The 22,283-nt window shown below is 39.3% G+C and overlaps 1 protein-coding gene across 2 annotated transcripts in view; it reads left to right on the top strand.

Annotated features, from left to right (window-relative positions):
* The window catches only part of bnc2 (basonuclin zinc finger protein 2), a 232,953-nt gene that overhangs the window by 4,891 nt on the left and 205,779 nt on the right, over positions 1–22,283 (top strand). The gene's annotated exons all lie outside the window — the stretch shown is intronic.

The following is a 22,283-nucleotide window of genomic DNA, read 5'->3' as shown; positions in this document are numbered from 1 at the left end:
GACCACAGCGGCCCACGAATGTTACCGAAAAACGCTCATAACTGAATATTTTAATATTTCAAACCCCAAATATACTTTAACATGCACTAAAATACCTACAGTGGAAACCGTTCTGGCGCTAACACTCAAGCTAACATCTTCAGTAGTCCTCATTTCCAAATTTGTGGGTTCAGCCAATCAGCACCAATGAAAATGAATGCTGCTTCTGGATTGGCTGGTTGGTAAACAGCAGCCAATAGCGTGCCAAGTTGCATTTTCTTTCAAGTATTTTAGAAAACATTCAGAAAGCAGCACGTTTTTCTCAAATAATTAAGAGCCAAGTTCACTGAAATGTTTCACTGTAATCAAAAACATTTTTATTTCCAGATTTTTTCCTCATTAATGAGAAATTCCATCGCATAAATGTGTCCTTTTATTTTATCCTACCTTCGTTCCTCATGTCCTGGCTTGTGTCCTTTCCTTCTTTCTTCATTGTGTCCTTCCTCCTCTTTCATCGTGTTGCTCTTCAGTGTGTCCTTCCTTTCTTTTTTGTTCCTTCTTCCCTTCTTTCTTTTTTCCTTCCTTTTTTTCTTTCCTTCCTTTTTCGTTCCTACTTTGCTTCTTTTTTCCCGCCTTCCTTCCTTTCTTGCTTCCTTTCGGTCCAGAGGAGGTTCTACTTAAAACCTGTTTATTGTATAAATATTTATTGTAACTTCATTGTCACCTTTAGTGTTTTACATTTTAAAACACAAAGAAAGGAGAACAGTCTGAGATTCTGACATTAAAACATTTAGAAACTTTTCTCTATTCATTTCTCTCTTTTATGTGTTAGTTTTTTTTGTTGTTTTTTTTAAGTCAGCATCTCAGACCTAAAAAAAAAAAACGGAAATCTGATCCATTTTTGGTTAAGACAGCTTTGTGTAAATTACTTTCCTTTTTTGTGCTGGAAAGCAAAACGTCATCCCTAGAAGTCATTTGGTTGTTTCATGACACGGCCTGATATTATACAAAAGCTTTAATCTGCTAAATGATAGTATTGTCTGCGGTGGGAAGAAAGATCACAATTGCAAATGGCAAATTAATCAGATTAGAATCAGTCTCTGCGGTAAAAGGTGTGTTTAAGCTGTAAAGCTGAGACTTGTTGCTACACGCACGTCTTTTTTCTCCTAAAGCTTCATTTTGCATGTTCATCAAAATGCTCCGTAGGACAACCTGGAAAAAAAGGAAAACCTGGACAAGCGTCTGCAGGAGTCTCACTGACTAAAGGTCACTTTGAAAAACACAAAAAGAAACGTTAAATGTGGTTTTTAATTAACTCCCTGCGTAAAGGACTGCGTTGGGTTGTAACTAGTTACATTTACTCATTTACGTGAGTAACTTTTGAAAAAAAACCCCAAAAACTTTCAGGTGTGTGTCTGGTGACTTTTTGGTTAAAACATGTTTGTTTTTCATTCAGTGCAGTTTTTGTTAAAGATTCACAAGTTTTTTATTGAAAGAAACTGATTTGGAAAAATAATTATTTTTGCCTAATTTTATTTTTTGTTATTATATGAATTATTGTCCTGTTTGTCCTTAAGATACCAAAATTTCCACCTTAAATTTTGGTTCGCCTGATGATGTAATTTTTAAATATTAAACGATTGATAATTTCATCAGTTATTGAGACTTTTTTCCAAACACATTTTTACTTTTACTTGAGTAAATTATGCTGAAGTAGTGCTACTCTCACTTCAGTATACTTTCTGGATTCTCTGCCCACCTCTGGTTTAGGGTGACCTTAATTGATTCTGTCCAAAACTAATTACCAGCAGCTGCGTAAAGTAAACACTTCGTTGTCTGGGCCTGGCGGCGCTCCAGTCGGTTCCATTTGGGCCGTGATCCGTACGTTGTTGAGCGGCGCTGGGATGTAACTCATGTCGGCGGTATAGAAATACCAGAGACCTGGAGCTGCAGCGAACAGGAGTAGAGTTGTAACCAAATGGCTCAGCTGGGAGGTATAAGGTTATGTGATATAATTTATATTTTATGGCTGCTGCCTGCATGAAGTGCAGTGCAGGATAAAGTTGTTCGCTGGATTTTCATGAACAGGCAGTGAGAAAATCTGGATTTTCTACTTGTAATTGAAACTCCAGCTTGAAGTTGGAGCTTTAATTTTCTTGTTGGGTTTTTTCCTTCTTTCTTTCCTTCCATCTTTGCGTCCTTCCTTTTTACTTCTTTCGTTGTGTCTTTTTTAAGTCTTTCTTCCCTTCTTGCTTCCTTAATTTCTTTCTTTGTTTCCTTCTTCCATCTTTATATAATTTTTTCATTTTTCATCCTTCTATCCTTGGTTCCTTACTTTTTCGTTCTTTCTTTTCCCTTTTATTTTCTTTGCTCACTCTTTCTTTCTTTCCTTTATTTCTTTCTCGTTTTTTTGTTTATTCTTTATTTCTTCTTTCCTTCCTTTGTTTCTTTCTGTCTTCCTTGTTGTCATTCATTCTTCTGTTCTTTCGTTGTTTATGCTTTTTCTTTCTTTCCTTTCTCCTGTCTTTTCTTCATTCATTTCTTCCCTTTTTTATTTGTTTATTTCTGTCTTCCCTTCTTCCTCATCTCCTTTCCTTCCTAACTTTCTCCCTTCCTTTATTTAGTTTCTTTGCTTTTTTCTTTCTCCTTTTCTTTCTCCCTCTTTTCATTCTTTCTTTATTCTTTCCAAACAGATTGACAGAGAGCATGAGGATATTAGTTGGGATCATTTTTTCTATTTTTTTTCTTTTGGGGCGTGTGCGTTAATAGCCGTGCCCCGGTGACTCAAGGTATGGAGAGATATCCTCAGGCCATACAGAGTGATTTGATTAAAAGAGAATAATTTGCCCTAAAGGTGTCTTTTGCCTTTTCCCTAAAAAGGCTAGTGGAAGAAATCTGATATGACAAGATAAGTGGTGGCTCATGAAAAATTCCTGAGGACTGAGACGTAGCATGTTGACTTTGGAGGTATTGCCCAAAGTGTCTCGGTCTTTTGCTCCTAACTCTGCCTGACACTCTTATTTCACCTGCAGACTCTGAATAGATTCATATTTCTCCCAGTGTTGGATTTTCTCAGTTAAAGTAAAACAAAGACAAGAATGAATGAAGTTTTCATTTCTTTGTAATTTTAATGCTGCAGCTCATGTGTGCCTCTATGCAGTATTCAAAAATATTTTTGCTTTCACTATTAAACAATGCCTTGAATTGAACTGCTTTATATCATTTTAGACACATTAATCTGCAGGAAACAGTTTACTTTAGTAATTAGCTGCTAAAAAGTTATAAAGCACAAATTATAAACGTTAGTTCTGCTAATGCTAAAGTGCTAACTTCAATTGATATTATATCCATCCTTGAAAAACTACAACCCTCATGTATCAATTTAATTGTGATATTATTTACTCTTACTGTTATTTTGCTCCTGTATGTTTCTTGTTTGAAGTAAAGTTATTGGGATGGAAAAGAGAGAAAACGTGGAGAGAGGAAATGGAACTGCTGTGTCTTCACCCACTTCAAAATAAGAGCATGAAATAGACTTTTGCCTGAAATAAACTGCCTTGAATTAAACTGTTTTATGTCATTTTAGACATTTTAAAGGCTCCGTAATAAAGATTTTATCATTATAAATTATATTACTGATGATAGACATTAGTTCCACATTCATCTACATGAGACAGTAATTAGCTAAAAGTTAGCTGCGGTAGCAATAAGATAAATTAGTTCTGCGTTAAATCGCTAAACCAACACAATATTTAGCAAATGCTAATGCTGAATATTCAATTCAAATTATATCTGCCCTCGAAAAACTACTAATATTATATAAATGTTGTTTCTTCTTGTTTGAAGAAAAGTTCTTGGGGGAGGAAAAGAGAAAACGTGAGGACAGGAAATGGAACTGCTACGTTTTCACCCACTTCAAAATAAGAGCGTGAATATAGACTTTTGCTTTCACTATGAGACTTGAATTAAACTGTTTTATGTCATTTCAGATGGTTTCACTGTAGTTAGTAGTTGATAAAAACTTAGCATTACTAAACCAAAAGCACTAATTATAGACATCATATCCACAAATGCTAAAGCGCTAAGTTTTAAATTAAATTATATTTGCCCTTGAAGCAACCCTACAACCCTCAAGCACCAATTTAATTTTTACATGTCCTGTAGTGTCCCCATATATTGTATCTATTTTTATATCATGTTCTCTACTGTTTGTTTGAAATCCGGTTATTTGGGGAGAAGAAGGGAAAACATTAGGACAGAAAACAAAACTGCTGCGTCTTCATCCACTTCAAAATAAGAGCATGAATGTAACCTGCCATTTTTTGAAGATGAAAAAGTTTAATTAGTATTAATTATAGTGAATGGGGTTGTAGTTTGTACAGAGCTGGCCGTAATAAGGACTAAAATCATCCAGAACCAGTTAATGTTTGGAGTTTATTGCATTGTTCTGACAAAGTCTTGAACTTTAGATTTAACACAAACATGAAGATTAACTCATAAGCCTCACCTCAGGTACAGCTTCTTAGTTCTCGGTTTTAATTGACTGCTCCGACCAGAAATTTAGATGATACGTTTGAACGCCGAGCATGTGATTGTTGGCTGAAAGAGGCACCATTTGTGGCGATAATCACAGTAAATAAGCAGCCTCATGATGACAGGATTGTGTGTGTTTGCTTCTGTCTCAGCAAACTTTCCCCGTTTGAGGGAAACGCAATGTTTTTCAGCGAATGTCTCTTTGCAGACGCATGCGTGTGTGCATCTGATCGCCAGGCCGTTTCTGGAGTTGGGGGAGAAATCTGCTGACAGGTAATGTGTCAGGAGGTGGTGGGGGGGAGGGACAGTGGTGCTTTTGAGACAGACACAAGAGACGAGTCTCAGAGAGAAAGAGGGCCTCTTTCATGTGACTTTGCATTCCACCAAGGCGCAGGCAGAGAGAGGCACAAGACGAGACATGCGTCCCCCCGATCCCCCGCCCGCTCCTACAACGCTGACCTTAACGTTTATCAAGGAACCCCATGCTGGAATTCCTCCTCATCATCTGTGTCCTAGAGGGACAGTTGGATGCACATCCACAGACACACACACACACACACACACACACCCACACACCCACACACACGCGCACACACACACGCTGTCGCAAACTAATCTGTTTTAAATATTGCAGCTCTCCCCGCCAAGGCACTCAGACATGGACACATGCTTGCACACATCTCCTCTCCTCCCTCTTCTTTCTTTATTGTACCTCCTGTCACTTTGTCCTATTCATTTAACCTTTCATTAGAGCCAGCAGACTACCCTGTGTGTGTCTGCACAGCTTCAGGAACAAAGCCAAAAAAGCCCCACTGTCACAGTTATTAGATTCCTTCAGCCCCCTTTTACCCCAGCAACTCAATATTAAGAGAGGGAAAGTGTGGAGGAAAAAAGCAGAGGTTGACACGGCGGCCCGGCTCCCGCGGCGAGGGGTCCTCTTTACTTGTCAAGGACATGTGCCACATGTTGATAGGAGACAGATTCCCCAGCAGAACGGGGAGCGGGGGGCGTCAGCGACAGCGGAGAAGACGGAGACAGGCACAGAAAGGAGCGCAGGGTTATCTTGTGCAGCAGCCTGGAGGAGTTGAACTGAAAACAAACAGTTTGTGGAGGAATTCAGGCTTTAATGGGCAGACAGGAGGAGGCAGAGACCGACTCCTTATCCTCCACTTTGCTCCTTCTTTGGTTTTTTAAAAAAAAAATTCAAATGAGTCTCGACTACTTGAAACTGTAAAGTTCACATTTTTACGAGAAGTTTGAATCAAAAAAGGGAAGTTAAATTGTAACTTTTGTAGGCAGGAAGAATCCTCTAGTTGAGATTAGTTTATTTGTGTTGTACATTTCAGCAATAATGCAGTTTAAAGTGATTTTACATCATAAAAACATCAGTGACCAGTTATGAAACAAGCATTAAACTTTACAATTTGTCAAATGCCATCAACAAGCAAATACACATCAATATTAATCATTGTTTCAGTTACTACTAATTATAGAAAACTCGTAACTGGTGGGTTTTCAGTTTTATTTAAGGGAACTCAGTGTTTCAGCTGCTTTGCAGTTTTCTGGAAGTTTGTTCCAGATTTGTGGTCCATAGAAGCTGAATGCTGCTTCTTGTTTGGTTCTGGTTCTGATGCAGAGAAGAACCAGAAGACCTCAGAGGTTGATGCAACACCAGCAGATCTTCAATGTGTTGTGGTGCTGAGAAACCATTCAGTGATTTACAAACTGTGCTCTCTGATTGATGTTTATCTGGTTAATCTAGAATAATCAATTCCTAAAATAATCGTTAGTGTACTCCCATGTAAGTGTTGCTTTCTGCTACGCCACAGCGCCTTCCCAACAGCACAGCCTGCCATAAATGCTAAGGCTAGTTAGCATAGCCACAGGTGATGGCAAATAAACAGTTTTCCTGGAAGGTAATGTTATTTCACTACCATTAGCACATTTAGAAGCGCATACATGAGCATAATTGACAGTGCTAAGACCCTCCTCCTGGCTCTGATTGGTTGTTTTTCACCAGCAGCAGAGCATTTCTCCACACAGCAATAGCAGAGGAGATGGAGGAGGTCGATGTTTTTACAGATTATCTGTCAGGGCATGTTGACAGTTTTAAGAAACATTTTTTTGTAAAAGTTTCCAAAAAAGCAGATGATTTGGTGGTTAGTCTCCAGTTGAAGGAGAACGTTTGGGTTGGTGGACGACTTGTTGAACCATCTGTCTAAACGTTAGCTTCCCTTCTTGGTCAGTTTTCAACAATAACTGGCTAAACTCGACGTCGGATCTCCTACAGAACCAAGACAGTCAGAACTGACTGGAACCTCAGCCTGGTCTGAGCATTTTATTCACCAGTTTATTGCTGCTTACGCTTGGGGAAAGCCCAGTGCAGCCCAGTAAGGTGACTGGGTTCTGATCCATTCCGCCCAGTCAGCAGTGAACAGTGATCGGCTTCCAGTTATCAATCAGCTGGAATGGATCAGAGCCTGGGGCGGAGAGGCATTGGTCATTCGGGCGGAGGTAGAGGGGAATCGCTCACCTGTCGGTGGAAATTGAGCCAGCATGGACACACACACACACACGCACCCCCCCCCCCCACACCCACACACACACACGCCGACACACACCCACACACGCACACGCACACCTGCACACACACCTTCCCCCACACACACGCACACAAAGCAGCTAGAGCATCACAATTTCCCAACTTTCACTGGAACCAACATGGTGGAGAACAAATCCGGCTGTCATCCAATCTTACATGTCTCCCTCCAGGCTGTCCATCCTCATGTCGGCTCCCCAACCTCTCCCTCTGTCTCTCTTGCCCTTTTTTTTTCTCTCTCTCTCTCTCTTGCCCCATCCCTCCCTCTCTCTGTAATTGATGGTGGTGTTATTGTGTCCTGTCCTCCACCCCTGAAGCTCTTTCTTTGAGTTCAGTCCACAGGTAAAACATTCTGGGAATCCCACTGCAAAGCATTTTTATTGTCCCTTTGTGCCAAAACATGAAGCTTATTTCCTCTAACCTAACTTTAGCTTTGGAAAAATTCACCTGCTTGGATTTTAGGTGTAAAATTCTCACTTTGTCATTTTAAAATAGGGGACAATAGTTTCACATCTCAAGGGAATCTTCTTTGGCCTTGGTGGCATTGATTGCATTCATCCTGTGGTTCTTTCTGTTTGAAGCAAAGTATGGAGAAATTTAATGTTCTGGAGAATTTAAAAAATCTTTTTGTCAGAAGGAGAGAGAAGAACTTTTATCCTTTCCAAATAATTTTATTTGTTCCTTGTGTTACAATCAAGGTCCTTGTGCCTGAAGTTTCCACCTTCTCTTTTTTTCTTAACTGAGGCAATTTTAATGTTATAGCCACTGAAAGATTTACAAGGTTAAGCAGTTACCTGCAGCAGCTTCACAGCTTTTGTGATGTGTTAATTTATATCAACTTACTGCGCTCTTTCTCTCTCTCTTTTCATCTGTCTTCTTTTCGTTCCTCTCTGTTTCTTTCTCTCACTCCGGGCTCTGGTCCTTCCCCAGCACGGACCTTGTATTTATTACCCTCTAAGTAATCACTTTGCTTTCTCTTTTGATAGACTGTTATTGCACTAACTAGCTGAGGTCCCTATAGGTATTTGGAGGCTTTCCAGTTTTATTAGACAAAGGCCTCATTATTCAAGGCCAGCATTAAGACTACCATTAGGTCCATTTGCCCCCTAGTCAGATGTATCCAGTTGCAGCCAATTCATATTATAGCTCCTGCATACTTACTATTTACAACACAAACATACTCATTCCCTGTTGTCAACGTTGAATAAAGTCGATAGTCAGAAAGCAACCTTTTCTCTGTTAGAAGCAGTTTGTCCCTGCGTGTCTCATCTATCAACAGTTATTAAAAAAGGTCTAAGAGCTCATTAAAGTACGGAAACAGCAACGGGGAAAGCTGCTCGTAATATTCCTCTGGTCTCAGATGCCGGACTTGTGTCTGCATCTGACCACCATTTTGTTTTATAGATGACTGGACGCGTCGTGGGGATTAAGGGAACAACAGGTCGCTGATGTCGATCTTGCCCCGTTCACGAAAACTCGACTGCAACAAATAAATCTTTCAGTTCCCACCTAAAGGAAAGACATCCATGACGTCTTCCTGGTTCAGACAGCAAGATTTCACCCGATCTTCCCCTTCCAGCAGTCCTAGTGGAGCAGTGTTATGTAAAATCAACCTTTTTGAGCTTTACGTCAAAAACATACCTGGAGTGTTCCTGAATCCAACACAACCAAGACAGAGTAATGGTTTCAAAAGATTTATTTAAATAGTTGATATGGTGCTGCTAAGGTCTGGTCACGCTGAACGGTCTGGATGACAGAAACAAAGATGAGCGACGTGATTGGATGAGAACCAGGAAGTAATGAATGCGATCATATTTAGAATTTACTCAGATTTACTTGTTTTCAGTTTGTTTTCTGCTCTCTTTGATTTGTCAAAAAATGTGAGCAAGCGTTTGTTGCTGCATGTGTTGGATCTCTTTGTTTCATACTGAGTCTGAATACATGAAAACTCTTAAGAGGCCACATTGTCTGACTTTGAAGAGGAAATTCCCTTGAAATCTGTTTTTCAGGAGGGTAGGAGCCCCACACATTGTACATCTTGGTTCAGGACCAATAAAACTACCATTGTGGGGTCGTCGGCCCAATTCCCGGACTTTAACCCAGTAGAAAATGTGCTAGGTGACCTTCTGTTTGTGAGGTAAAACCACCAAATGCTGAGGTATTGTAAAATGTCGTCCAATTATCCTGGGCTGGAAAAGACCTGTTCACAGGCGCAGGAGGTGGTGGAGTCCAAGCAGCGCAGATGTGAAGCTCTGGTTACAGCTGAACAGACTCAGGAAAACTCAATCTTTAAATGTTTTAACTAGAACATTTTCTAATATTTGTAGATTGACAAACTAGCGATAAATATTTTGCTCATGTTCAGAGTCAGTTCTTAAGAGAATTTTGAGTTTTACTCACATAAAGATAATAGAGTTGAAGCATGTTTAATGTGCTGCTCTGAACTGCTGGTGTGGATTGACAGCTCTCACAGCCACCCAGACCAAATGCATTAACCAGGCCTGTGCAGCTGAGTTTGTTAAACCCTGGAGACTTCCTGGAGAATGTGTGGACAATTCTGTCCAGACTTTGCCCGGCGTTGCTGTTCACATAAGAACGTTGTGCAAAGAGGATGCATGACTTGATGCAAAAGGTACGAATGGGACTTTGAGTTAGTTTTTTTCTTTGCTGCAGCACAAAGTGAGCGACAAATGACTGTCCTTAATTACATTTTTGTGCTGATATATCAGGTACATTTTGAAAAAGTTGAGTAAAGCCTAATGAGTCAGTTAGAAAAATTTAAATATGTGACCATTCTGCTCTCAATAACGCTGAAATTCTCTGGTCATTTCCTGTTGAATTCAGATATTGGTACTTCAGCTTTGTGGATAGTTACTCTCTGGCTGAAAAAAATCCTCGCAGACATTTATGTCTTTAAACATCTGCAGGAAATGCCAGGGTTGTAATGCATGTGAGGTTTTACATGATGCAGCAACAACTTTGGAAGTGAGAAACCTAAAACTCTTAATTCTTTGTAAATGTCAATGCAGAGCAAACTCAGATTCTGACTGATTACGCTCCAGCTTTTACCAGAAATCTAAAACGACATGATTGCAGAAGATGCATAAAAGACGTCAGTTCGTCAGGCGGTGACTAATTTCACCTTGCAGTACACTTTGTTCTTTCATTGTTCACTCAGGTTTATTATTGTGACTTCTTCCCTCCAGATGCAATGAGATCCACGCGTTCCACTTTAGTTTCCTTCCATTTCTTTGTTGCAGCTTTTTAATTTCTTTTTGCCATCTGTGCGTCCAATATGGTGCTCATCCCGTCCTAATCGATGGCCCCTTATTGGCTTTCTGTGTTTGGTCAAATATCTCATCGCTCCCCCCCCCAAGGCAACAAGTTCTAAACTAATGAAAAATCTCTGTCTCTTGGGTTGGGCCAAACAATGAAAAAAAATTATTAGTGTAAAGATAGTTTGCTTCTGTGACCAAGATCAGAATTTCAAAAAGTTTTCTCTGGTGAAATCAAAACCTCTAACAGGAAGGTTTCATATAGTTGGTTAGAAAACAAGTTTTCTAGTTTTAAAGTGCAACAGTAAATTAGGGCCAGAATATAAAATTCTTATTTTTTTAAATTATGAGAATAAAGTCATACTATTAGACCATGAAAGTAATAATAATACAAGAATAGTCATAATATTACCAGAATAAATTCACAATATTAGGAAATTCAAGTTATAAAATTGGCAGAATAAAGTTATAATATATTAATAATGTTGTATGACAGTTAAGAATAAAGTCGTAAGAACACGAGAATAAAATCATAATATTACCAGAATAAAGTCGTAAGAACATGAGAATAAAGTCATAATATTAGGAGAATGAAGAGGTAATTTCATGAGAACTCCAACACGAAAAATAACCAAAAATTAAAATGAGAATTGTTCAGCATCTTGTGTAGTTATGCTTTGGTATCAGTTTTACAAATAAGGACATAATAAATCTTTAAGCACATCAGTATCAAATTAGTTTCAGCAACAGGACTTTTGAAAATGAAAACCCATAGAGATTAAAAACCTGTCCTGTCTGAGAGGCAGCAGCAAATGCACCTGAGAAAAACTAAACAGTGAAAAGAAAATGTCAAGCTGTAACAAACAGGTGTATGTCATAGAATCAGCCAAATTTAGCTTTAGCACTTAGCTGTTAGATTGATGAGTTCAGTCAATCTAAAAGTTTCTTCTAAAAGTTTCATGAAGAGCAAATAAAATCCTTTGTACTCAAATCAGTCTGAGCAACAGGGACAGAAAGAAGCAGCAAAAAGTATAAGAGTCAACTTTTCTCTGGGAAATTTCAAATATGACATTTGAGTCACATTTAGTCATGTCTACTGTCTTCTACTCTTTAAGTCAAATAAATTTAGCGAGCTTTAGATTTTGAACCTAAATATGTGAGTTTGTGAAAGATAAACTTAGAGTAGTAAGTTGTGCAAACATTTTATTAATTTTGTCAAACCTTCAGGAGTTGAATAAACTACAGTTTTAAGGTTAGCACTTAAAAAAACCGAAAGAAAAAAAGACAGGAGTGGGAACTATTTCCCAGAATGCTTAGTAGCAGGTTTTTGTATCCTGAGATGGAAGTGTGTTACATTGATCTGACTCTTGTGTTTTATTTTAAATATATATTTTAATGCGACTGACAGTTTGCAAAGCTTGAGGATAATCTTCTGCTCACACTAAATGTTTCTGAGCAGAATTCATTGTGATGTTTAATAAAATTCGTTATCAGAACAGAAATCTTTTGGTTTAAATTGCAGCATTAAGTTAAAACTCACAATTCAAGATGAATGAGCTTAAAAAACAATGCATAGACAACTTGTCTCTCGTTTTTAAATCAACTTCACGAACTTTAATTTCTGCGTTAAAACCAAAACGATTTTCATGTTGGCTTGAATTGTATTTTCAGGCAGCAGGTGGGCTTTGATTTTCAAGCTAAACCCCTTCAAATGTTTTACAGTGTATGCCAGCAGGAAGCCATGTAGCTTTTTGTAGATAAAAGTTAACGAGTGGGATTTCCTTCGGGTAGCCAGACCACGCCATCCCATCCGCCAGCATAAATCGCAGCGATGTGCTGACTAGTGATGTGCAGATTGATACTGAAATATCAACTGTACATTTATACTTTAAGATCGATTCTCAAATCTAAGTATCAATACCTTAAATACTTCAGTCTTTTGATGTAGTGTAGCTTACTACTTTTTCTTCCGCCTGGTTAAGTGTGTAATCAGTAAGTCAGACTACGTTACAGTACATGTTGCGTCATTGACACCAACGTTTAACTTGAGCACGACAATCAGCTTGCTGGACTCATGGCTTCCAGATCTGGTGAAAGTTGCTATTTATTTAGGAGACACACAAACTATACACCATGTTCCTGTTTGTTTGGATTAAGATGAGTGGAAAGAGAAAAAACAACAATTGCTGCTTTTGTAAGTTGCGATCTCCCTCATAAATGGTGAGAATGAGAAGTTTTCAGCAGCCTTATCATGTGTCAATGTGGATGCAGGTACTGTCAAAGGAAAAGTTTTTATTCTTCTGTCTGGAGATGAGATGGTATCCAGATCCTGTGCAGTTTATTTACTAAACCCAACATAGACACAACAGATAAAAATAGATTTGCTCGCAGGACTTTTATGACACAATAACTTTTAAGTAATTGCATCATTGCTCTTGTATTGTATATATATATATATATATATATATATATATATATGTTTCATATATATATATAAATGGGAGCGAGAAAGATATGTTTTCCCGTAAACCAAGCCTCTAATGGATGTTCCTTAAGAAGCTCTGTTAGTGAACTGTATGCCATGTCTTCCCATCGTCCATTAGCATTAAATAGCATCTTTGATTGTTTTAATAGTCTCTCCATACTTCCTCTCTCTGCTTCCACAGTGGTCGGACAAACACTGGTGTCCCTGGTGATCTAAGAGGAATACATTGAAGAGCTATTGTGGTTTTCAATGCCCTGGCTCTGTATTGTTTACTGGGTCTGCTTGATTGCCCTCAGTCCAAATCAGAGGGTACAGGCAGTCATGACAGGGGTCTACTGGGATGGACTGGGTTGCGGGCTGTCCCATTGCGCCAGGAATCTTCACTCACCCCATGGCTCGGAGGTGAACCTCTTTCCATAGTTCAGTAAACACCCACACACACACGCACACACATACACACACATTGTGGGAGACTTATGCTGCATGTGTACAGCAGGGACAGAATGACTGTGCACAAAAGTTGGGGTGTGTACAGGAAAATCTGTGCAGTAGGAAGACATGCCTGTCCTTCCTCACGTCACAAATAATGACCCCCTGTGTGGCTTCGCTTTGCACAGCCAGGAAACACAGGAGGGCCTCATCACTGTTAGTGGCACACACTGCAAACTAACTGAGCACAAATTAAACATGAAGTACGCAATGTTTGGATTTCAGGCTGGTTTTCTGGTTTTCCCTGAACCTCGCTTGGCTCATCGCTAATGGCAACCGTTTTAATGAAAACTTTTTTTCTCCTGTGTCTAATCTTCGTTAAACTTTGATTTTTAATCCCTTGCATAAAACTTAGTGCAGCACTAATTAGACACTGTTTCATAATATACGACTGAGCCTCTTTGAGGCCGAGAATCATCAAGGAGCAAGGTTACATCTTCCAGTTACAGTTTGCTAAATGCTAAAGGCTAACACAGTCATTCAAACTTTAAATATTTCTAAGGGAAAGGATTTTTTTTCTTAATCTCCCAATCCCAAATCAGGTATTTTCCAAGAAGTGAGAGTTTTTAGGGTTTCTTGAAATTCACTTTTTGGATTTGTGGCTTCAGAACATGTTGTCCTCAAGGTCGCTTAAGCTAACCTTGCAAAACAGCAAGGTAACATTAGCATGTATTATGAAAGCAAAGCACAGTTAGCAAATGTAAGTTTTTCATAATTTATTAGAATTTAAAAGGAGAAACATTGTGCAAATGTGTAGACCTTGGCTCAGAAGAGAAGAGGAAACTACAACTCCCTTAATCAGCAGGTTTTACACCAACCAAATGGAACAGGTGACAGGTGGAGCACCAAACACCAATTATCTATTTATCATGGTAACTCAGCGGATATCTTGAGTAGTGAGTGAACGATTTAGGTGTAAAGAGGAAATATTATGCAAAATTCTCATTGTGCACATTATAAACAAAGTCAGGGGACTCGCTGCAGTGCAGAGACATGTTTTATAGCCACAGGCTCCGCCCACAAGAAGACATAAGAGGAATCTTCTCACTCAATAAACTGTTATCAATTTATACAAAATAAATATAAAAATCATAACACTGAAAAAAAGAAACCTGTAACCAAAAGTGCAATGCTCAACTTAACAGAAAACGCTGAATTAATACAACGTCCTGATTACGTCATTACGTAATCACGTGACTCCCTCCCGGTGCGTTTTAATTCGGAAATAGCTTTGTTTGAATATCTGAACTGGGAAAATGTTTAACACTGGAAATTATGAGCTGGGCTGGATGTGACAATTGAGGCCGGAAGGTTAGAGACACCGCGTGTGTTCACCCACGACGAACCGCGCCGGGTTGTTCTGAAACCAAAAACTAAGTTATGTCGGGTGTGTGTGCGTTTGTGTGTGCTTGCACGTCGGCACGGACTCTACTGTCGCTGGCGTCGGCTCCTCCATCACAAATATATTTAGCATTTTTATAACAACTGACGGTAGCAGGTACTTCACAGATATAAAATGGACGGACCGATCTAATATTAATATTAATATTATTAATCGGTATCGGTGACAAAACGATTTCTTATTTCTCAACCATTTGAAGAAGATTGTTGCAGTTTATTTTTATGTTTCACGAAAATAGCCAACCTAATGTTTACGACAGTTTGAATTTCTTTATTACGTATTAAACATTGGCTGCTGTACTCCTATACTGACTGAACAAGTTAAAGTTGTTTTTACATGTTTGACCAGCTTGTGAAGGTGTTGGTGTATTTAAATGAGCTGTACTGGTGCCGCATTACCAAATAAATTTATAAGTCAATACATTTATGTTAAAGATGCGTCAACTGCAAGTTTTTTTAGTCAATTCCTGATTACTGATCTTTAAAAGCCTGACCTGCTGTTTCCGATTTTGGCCGATACCATTTTTTTCCCTCTGAATTTTGCTAAATATAGCAAGAAAGTTGCTGAGCTTGCATCAGTGTGGTGACTATTAATTGCAAGCATACAGACATGATCTGGTGGGTTGATCTGTCCATGAAACTTCTCACGGGAGAGCAGAAGAGGCAGTGACTGATTTTTAGACTTTTGCTGAAGTGGATAAAATCGGCTTCACATGTAAGTATCGGCCAATCACAGATTACATTAAGGAACTAGGCGAAGATCAATCAGCTGGACCCTAAATCGGTGCACCCCTAATTCATGTCTGTTTAAAATTAAACATTTAAGATCAATTTAGAGATGTTTTTGTCTATCGGATCGGTATTGGGCGATACTAAGCCTCAGATATCGGTATCGGGAGTCACAAAAGTAGATCGGTGCATCCCAAATTATAAAAAACACAAACACTCAAAAATAGTATAGGTTACCTTCTCTGGAGTTAATTCTTTCCTTACAGCAACTCAAATTTAAATTCAGGAACAGAAAAGCGACTCTAAAACATCCCCGCTGCCCCTGAATTTGATGCAGCCGGGTGAGGAAACATTGCCTAATCGCTGAAGGATGCTGGGAGAATTCAATCTGTATATTTGTTTTGAGCTTGTAAAAGTTCTGGCCGTGTCTCTGAGGGTTGCGGCGACTTGATGTTGTTTGGACTCATCTCCCTCCCTTCTCCCCCTGGAGAGCTGTCTTTGTAGCAATCCGGCATCCTGCTAACTGCTTCGCTGCATCCATATCGCGCTAATGATCATGGGAGTGGACAGCTGCTTAATGCAGCAGTGTCATCGGAGCGGGTTTCTGATAGCGCCTCCATTGCACTTGACGCGACTCAAATGCATCTGCTCCCACGCGCGGATCGACTAATGTGCTTCTGGAACACCTCGGCCAAGGTGGATTAGATGTGTGCCAGATCACATTTGCTGTATATGATTACAGACAAGGTTCTGATCATTTTTCACGGCTCGGGACGCTGTCAGGTTTGGAGATGGGGCTTTCAGTGACGTTAATATGCTCTTAATTGGGCAGTAAGATGCATTTTTAACTTAAATTAAAACAGAAATAAATCAAGAGATTGAAAGGAAAACGTTTAGATTCTATTTGCTGAAAGGTTCTGTTTTAGTTTTTAACCTCGGTTTCATGTTTTCCAGACAAATAATCAGACAATTAACTCAAACCTGCTTCCTTGTCCCTCCAGAAGAACAGAATTCCCGTAGCATGATCGTGCCACCACCATGTTTCAGAAGGCTTTGGGTGCTTCAGGGTTCATTAATGAAAAATTTCAGTGTTTACATGCGAGCTGCATTTCTTCTGTGATACGACATTCTCACTACAGCATCCATGTTTTCCTAACTGTTTTTACGAAAACTTTACATGTTCATCTCCGTGTGAGCGGAGCCTCCGGTTAAATTACACACATCTATACTCTTCACTAGTTAGGTTACATCTGAAGGCAATCGGTTGCATTGAATTTTATTTGGAGACATCAGAGTAAAAGGGGAGCAATGCAAGGCCATGTCAAAAATTTACATCTTCTTTATCTAAATTGTACACTACTCTTTGTTGGTGCATCACAAAATATTCAATATGTAATAACAATATTTTTCACAATGTGAGAAAATGCTGAAAAGTTTAAGTATTTAATTTAATCAAGAAATCATTTAAAATGATTAAAATAACTGTTTCTGAAAAAAAAAACCAAGCATTTTCTTTCTTAGACTCCAGCGACAGATTTTCAGATTCTTTGCAGATGTTTGTGTCTGCAGCATCCAACAAGCCAATTCCAGACAATTATATTGCTTATTTATTTTTACTTTATTGTTTATTTTATAGGTACTGATACATGAAACATCAAAACACTCTAATGCCTTCATCGCGATCTATAAAGCCATACCTAATTCACAACATTTGTCCCTAGGAAGACCTTTAACCGTTAAAATGCAACGTTAAGATGGACAGAAAATAGAACAAATGATGGAAAAGAGAAATATTAAAACTACTGAATCAAAACAAGTATAATATTTAAACAGAAGTACAAATCTGGCTCATCTTTATCCAATTCTTAAGCCAAGAAATGTATATTTTATTGTCAGTTGTGATCTTAAAATCATGAAATTGTGATCAATTAAAAAGTTAATAATAGTAAAATGGCAAAAAAACAAATCAGAAGCTCCCTTAATGTTAAACTAATTGGATCTTATTGCCTAGTAATATAGTAACTGTTTGTTTATTTAAGTAAGTTAAATATTTGAAAGAAAACATTTGGATTTTGTGCATGAACTCTATTATGTATTTTTTAAAATTAATTTATCTTTATAAATTACATCTGCCACCTTAAACTAAACAGTTAGATCACACTAGTAGACTGATGACAGATGAATAAATGATAAACTCCTGCAAAGGCCTGAAGCTTTTTGACTTGTGTACACAAATGCCTGAAAACCACAGCGTCAGCTGAGTTTACTAAAACGTAACGAGGTTTGTATCTTCCTCGCATCACTCACATCCTGGTGTTTGTGAAATAAAATATGGCAGCTATTATTGAGCCGCAGCCTGCTCCCCTCACCAGAAGACGGTTTCTGAAGAAACCAAAACAAAGTTGTAGCACGTCGGATGTGCCGGAAGAATTTGTGGGACATTAGTCATCCAGGACAGCCGGATCATTGTTTGCTTTGTTACACATAAACATAAATAACACTTACAGTGTCTGTAAAAATTATTCAACCCCTGGATGAAGAATGTCTGAGAAATCTTCTAAAGCAAAAACTGATTTTCTATAAAATGACAATTAAATAAAAATATGTGAAATATATGCTAAAGTGACTGACCTAATTCACCAGAGGTCCAGACAACTGGTGCAAGTCTCACAGTGATTGGAGTGGAGATCATAGTTTAGTAGGAAGGATGAAGGAAAACTGCAGATGTGCAGCCCTGCCTGAGACCAATCCACAGACTCCCTGCTGCCATCGCACCCACAGGTGTGAAATACTGTCTTAAAGGGGAAATCACTTACTTTATGTTACATAGTTTTATTATTTAACTGTTATTATTTAGTAGAAATCAGTTTTCACTTTGACATTTTTCCAGATTATTAAAGCCTTTTGCTTCTCATCTCCTTAAAGAACTGATGTCATTAATTGATTTATTGCGACAGGCGTGACACCGTGAAACAGCCGCATCGTCCAGCAAACATTTTTTAACTTTCTTGGTGTACTTTTGGAAGAATCCTGTTTTTTGAACTCTGAGGTTTTACGCTTAAAGTTTCTGTCCATCCCTGTTCTCTCTTCTTCCTTCGCTGTCCCTTTTCCTGTCTTGTGGTTCATATTTCAGTTTGCTCCCAGGAGCTCGCAGGTCCGTGCCAGACGGAAATTTGCTGAGGCTGCAGGAGCCCCCTTGGAGGCCACATGGAGGTGGGACAGAGGGGGAACAATCAAGCCCAGTCCTCTTTGCCCCCATGTACTCTTCCTCCTCCTCTCCCTCTCCTACTGTTGTTTCCTTCCCTCTGTCTCCTCCACATCCAGCCTGCCAGGCTACTCGGGTCCTCAGGGTGACTTGCTTTAGGCGGGGGTCCCTCTCCTTCACCCACCGCTTCCCTCAGCTCCTCCCCAAACTCCCCCCTCGCTCCCCGTCCAGCGGGCTCCCCGGGGGGAAGACGGCGAGGCCGTCCAGTCCCGAGCTGTCCATCAGCCGGGGTGTTTACTCGCGGCGTGACAGGCCGACACATCTGGAGCGCATATTCGCTGGTGTTCACACTCCTTCTCCACCTCAGTCTTTGCCGGGTCTATATATCCTGAGTCTGCCGCCAGAGACGTTCACCGCTGCTCGTTTCAGTGTCAAGTTTAAGACTTTTAAGACCATGATGAATGACTTTTAAGACCCGTATCAGGGCAGAAATGTACAAAAAATGTACATATATTTATTTCGGCATAGGCACTTATCGTATCGTATCGTTTATCATTTATCGTGATAAACTTATCATGATTTCTCCTTATGATAAATTCCAATTAATGATGTTTAAACCTCCCCAAAACTGTCTTTATGAATAGTTTTACTATTTTCTCCACTGTTTATTCAATGAAAATGTCAATAAATACCAGTAAATGTGAAAATACCGTATATTGTTTAGTGACAAATTACACTTCTTTATGTGACTGCTAGGGCTGCTATGATAACAGATTTTGCTGCACAATCAATTATCCCAAAAGTTACTGTGATAAACAATAATATTGCTGCTTTGAGACCATTTTCATGTAATATAAATAATGGTAATGGAATAATAAAACATTCTCAAAGATCGATAAACCTTAGATTCTGATGAACATTTAACACAGGAACTGGAAGACATTTTAAATATCCCAAATAAATTTACAAAACAACTAAAACATTAAGTAAAATTAATTATGAAGTCTCTGTAAACAAAACTATCCTTCAAAAAAGGACTTAGTTGAGATCAAGATACCAAACTGAAGACTTTTGTCATCCAGAAAAAAAGAAGAGAAAAATTATAAATCATGCAAATGGTGTTTATTGAATTTGTTTAAATTTTATCATGCAATTTATTAATTTATCACTTATTGACTGGTGTCCTGAAGAATCGCATTACAAATGTTATAAGTTGCAAATGTTACGAAAATTACGAGAATAAAATCGTGATCTTACAACTTTATTCTGGTAATATGACGACTTTATTCTAACAATTATATGAAGAGCAATATTTGTGTTTGTGGGGCTTAAATGCTGTGACTCAGTCACAGTCATACAGTTACTTAAAAAAGAAGAAATAAATAGTTCTTATTGTACTTTTCTCTGTATCACAATAGTACAACAAAATAGCACCATAAAACTTTAAAACCATATTGTCCAGCCCGGTTGGATGAGGTGGTTTTTGTGGCTGTATAGAAATTAGTATGTTCCGCAAAACTGCTTTGTGACTAACAACAGGATGTTACTACTGGCGGAAAAGACAAAGAAGATGACAGGAAGTGGTAGGAGGGTGATGAAGTGAGGCAATGGCGAAGACGAACGTCATCCAACCAACGTCCAATAAATTTACACCCCTTACTGATGATAGACAGAAAAAAGCTGGTTAGTAACCTGAACCTCCTCGAATCACAGAACGTTATCAAGATGTCTGTGACTCAAACTGTGGCATGATGGGGAGGGAAAAAGTACATAAAATATACAAGATTTTACGATAGAGTGAATATGAGAATAAAGTCGTAATATTACGACTTTATTCTCAAAATATTCTGAGTTTATGCACGTAGTATTTCGACTTTATTCTCATATTACAACTTTATTTTTGCGTTATTTCGACTTTATTTTTGCACTATTATTATGACTTTTTTTTCATATTATTACAACTTTATTTCTGTGTTATTTTAACTTTATCCTTGTAATATTATGACTTGTAATTTTATTTATTTTTAATATTTGTATGAGATTGAATAGTCCTTCTAAGACAACATTTAAAACCTGTGCATATTTAGGACCAACTTACATTTAATGAATGAATCTAAGACACTTTAAGGCCTTAATTTTAGACCCATGAATTTTTAGACTTTTTAAGTTTCTTAAGGCTGCAGTGTGAGCGATCCCGCTCAGAATCACACTCAGCCTCCTGCACACAGACGGATCTGTTTTCGTCCATTTCCCCCTTTTTCATTCACCCCTCCAGTGGTTTTTCAGTTGCATGACAGAAGTTGGAGTTAGCGAGCGGCAGGGGTGGGCTGCTGGGACTTGCGGTGGGGCGGGTTACTGATGCGGACGGGGCAAAAGTCAAACTTCTCTCATCCACTCCTCTCTCGCTCCGTCTGTATCTCTGCAAACTAATTACAGCTGCCCTCCTCCTCTTTGGAAACCCATGACTACCGGTCTAATGAAGTGTCGCCTTCTCTCCGTTCTGCGTCTTTCGGAGTCGTCCTCCCCGCCTCGCCTCGCCTCGCATCGCACCTTCCCGCCCACCCGCTCTGTTTTCCCAACATTCCTCTGCTGGTGTGTGACTGTGACGGCTTGTCATCTCGCAGGAATGTCCCGCTCTCCCACCTCGTCCCCCCGATTTGCCGTGAAGCATTTGCTCCTGGTTTCCGACTCTGCACATGCACGCACTCAAACGCCCACACACACACACACACACACAGGCAGGCACACATTTGAAATGCTTGCTTTAAAAAAAAAAAAAAAAAAGTGTTCATGCAGATGGTGTCCATTGGGCTGCATACCTACCCTTGGCGTGCGGCCACAACAAGCAGGCCACTCTCAGATAGTCCTTTTCCAGCTTGTTTTTCTGCAGAAAACGAGCAAAAAAAGTTGTTTCATCTCATTTTTCCTGTGAAAAAAAAGTCATTTAACTTCTCAGATAAACCTGAGGAATTCTCCAGATTAGAAACCGTATTAAAAATACGACCACTTTTAAAGGAACACAAGGTAGCATTGTTCACAGAGAACAGGGAGCGGGATTTCCAGTTAAGTGCAACATATGTTGAAAGCTTTTTTTTTTTTTTCCCAAAGAACCGAACAAGGATCCAGTTCCAAATGGAACAGATTGTATAATATGAAACACATGTGACATTAGCAGAGAGAGGGACATATAATGACTTTCCCCCGGTTCAGCCGTGTTTCATGTTCTACTGTCTGTATGTGGTGCGGACTTATCAGAGGCTTAGCAGGAACACGCCGCAGTCAGTGACCCGGTGGAAGACGACGCGCTGCCTACGGTTTCCTTCAGGTGTGCGGGACGCGGCCTACTTATTGTCATCATCCGCTGGAACAAGTCTGGCTTCTCCCAGATCCGGTTGATGCGTTTGCATGTGTGTGATTATGTCTGTGTGTGTGTGTGTGGGTGTGGGTGGGTGTGTGTGTGGGTGTGTGTGTGTGTGTGTGGAAGATATCAGCAGAGCCTCATGTTTATTCAGCTCAACGCCTGGATGACCGGGACTTATCCGCTGTTCTGATTAGCCTGCCTGGCCTGCCACCATTAATCCTTCAGAG

Source organism: Xiphophorus hellerii, chromosome 5 (genome assembly GCF_003331165.1).
Source record: "Xiphophorus hellerii strain 12219 chromosome 5, Xiphophorus_hellerii-4.1, whole genome shotgun sequence".
NCBI classification, from domain to species: domain Eukaryota; kingdom Metazoa; phylum Chordata; class Actinopteri; order Cyprinodontiformes; family Poeciliidae; genus Xiphophorus; species Xiphophorus hellerii.
The sequence above is the reverse complement of the archived record's forward strand: the minus strand, read 5'-3'. Positions and strand labels throughout refer to the sequence as shown.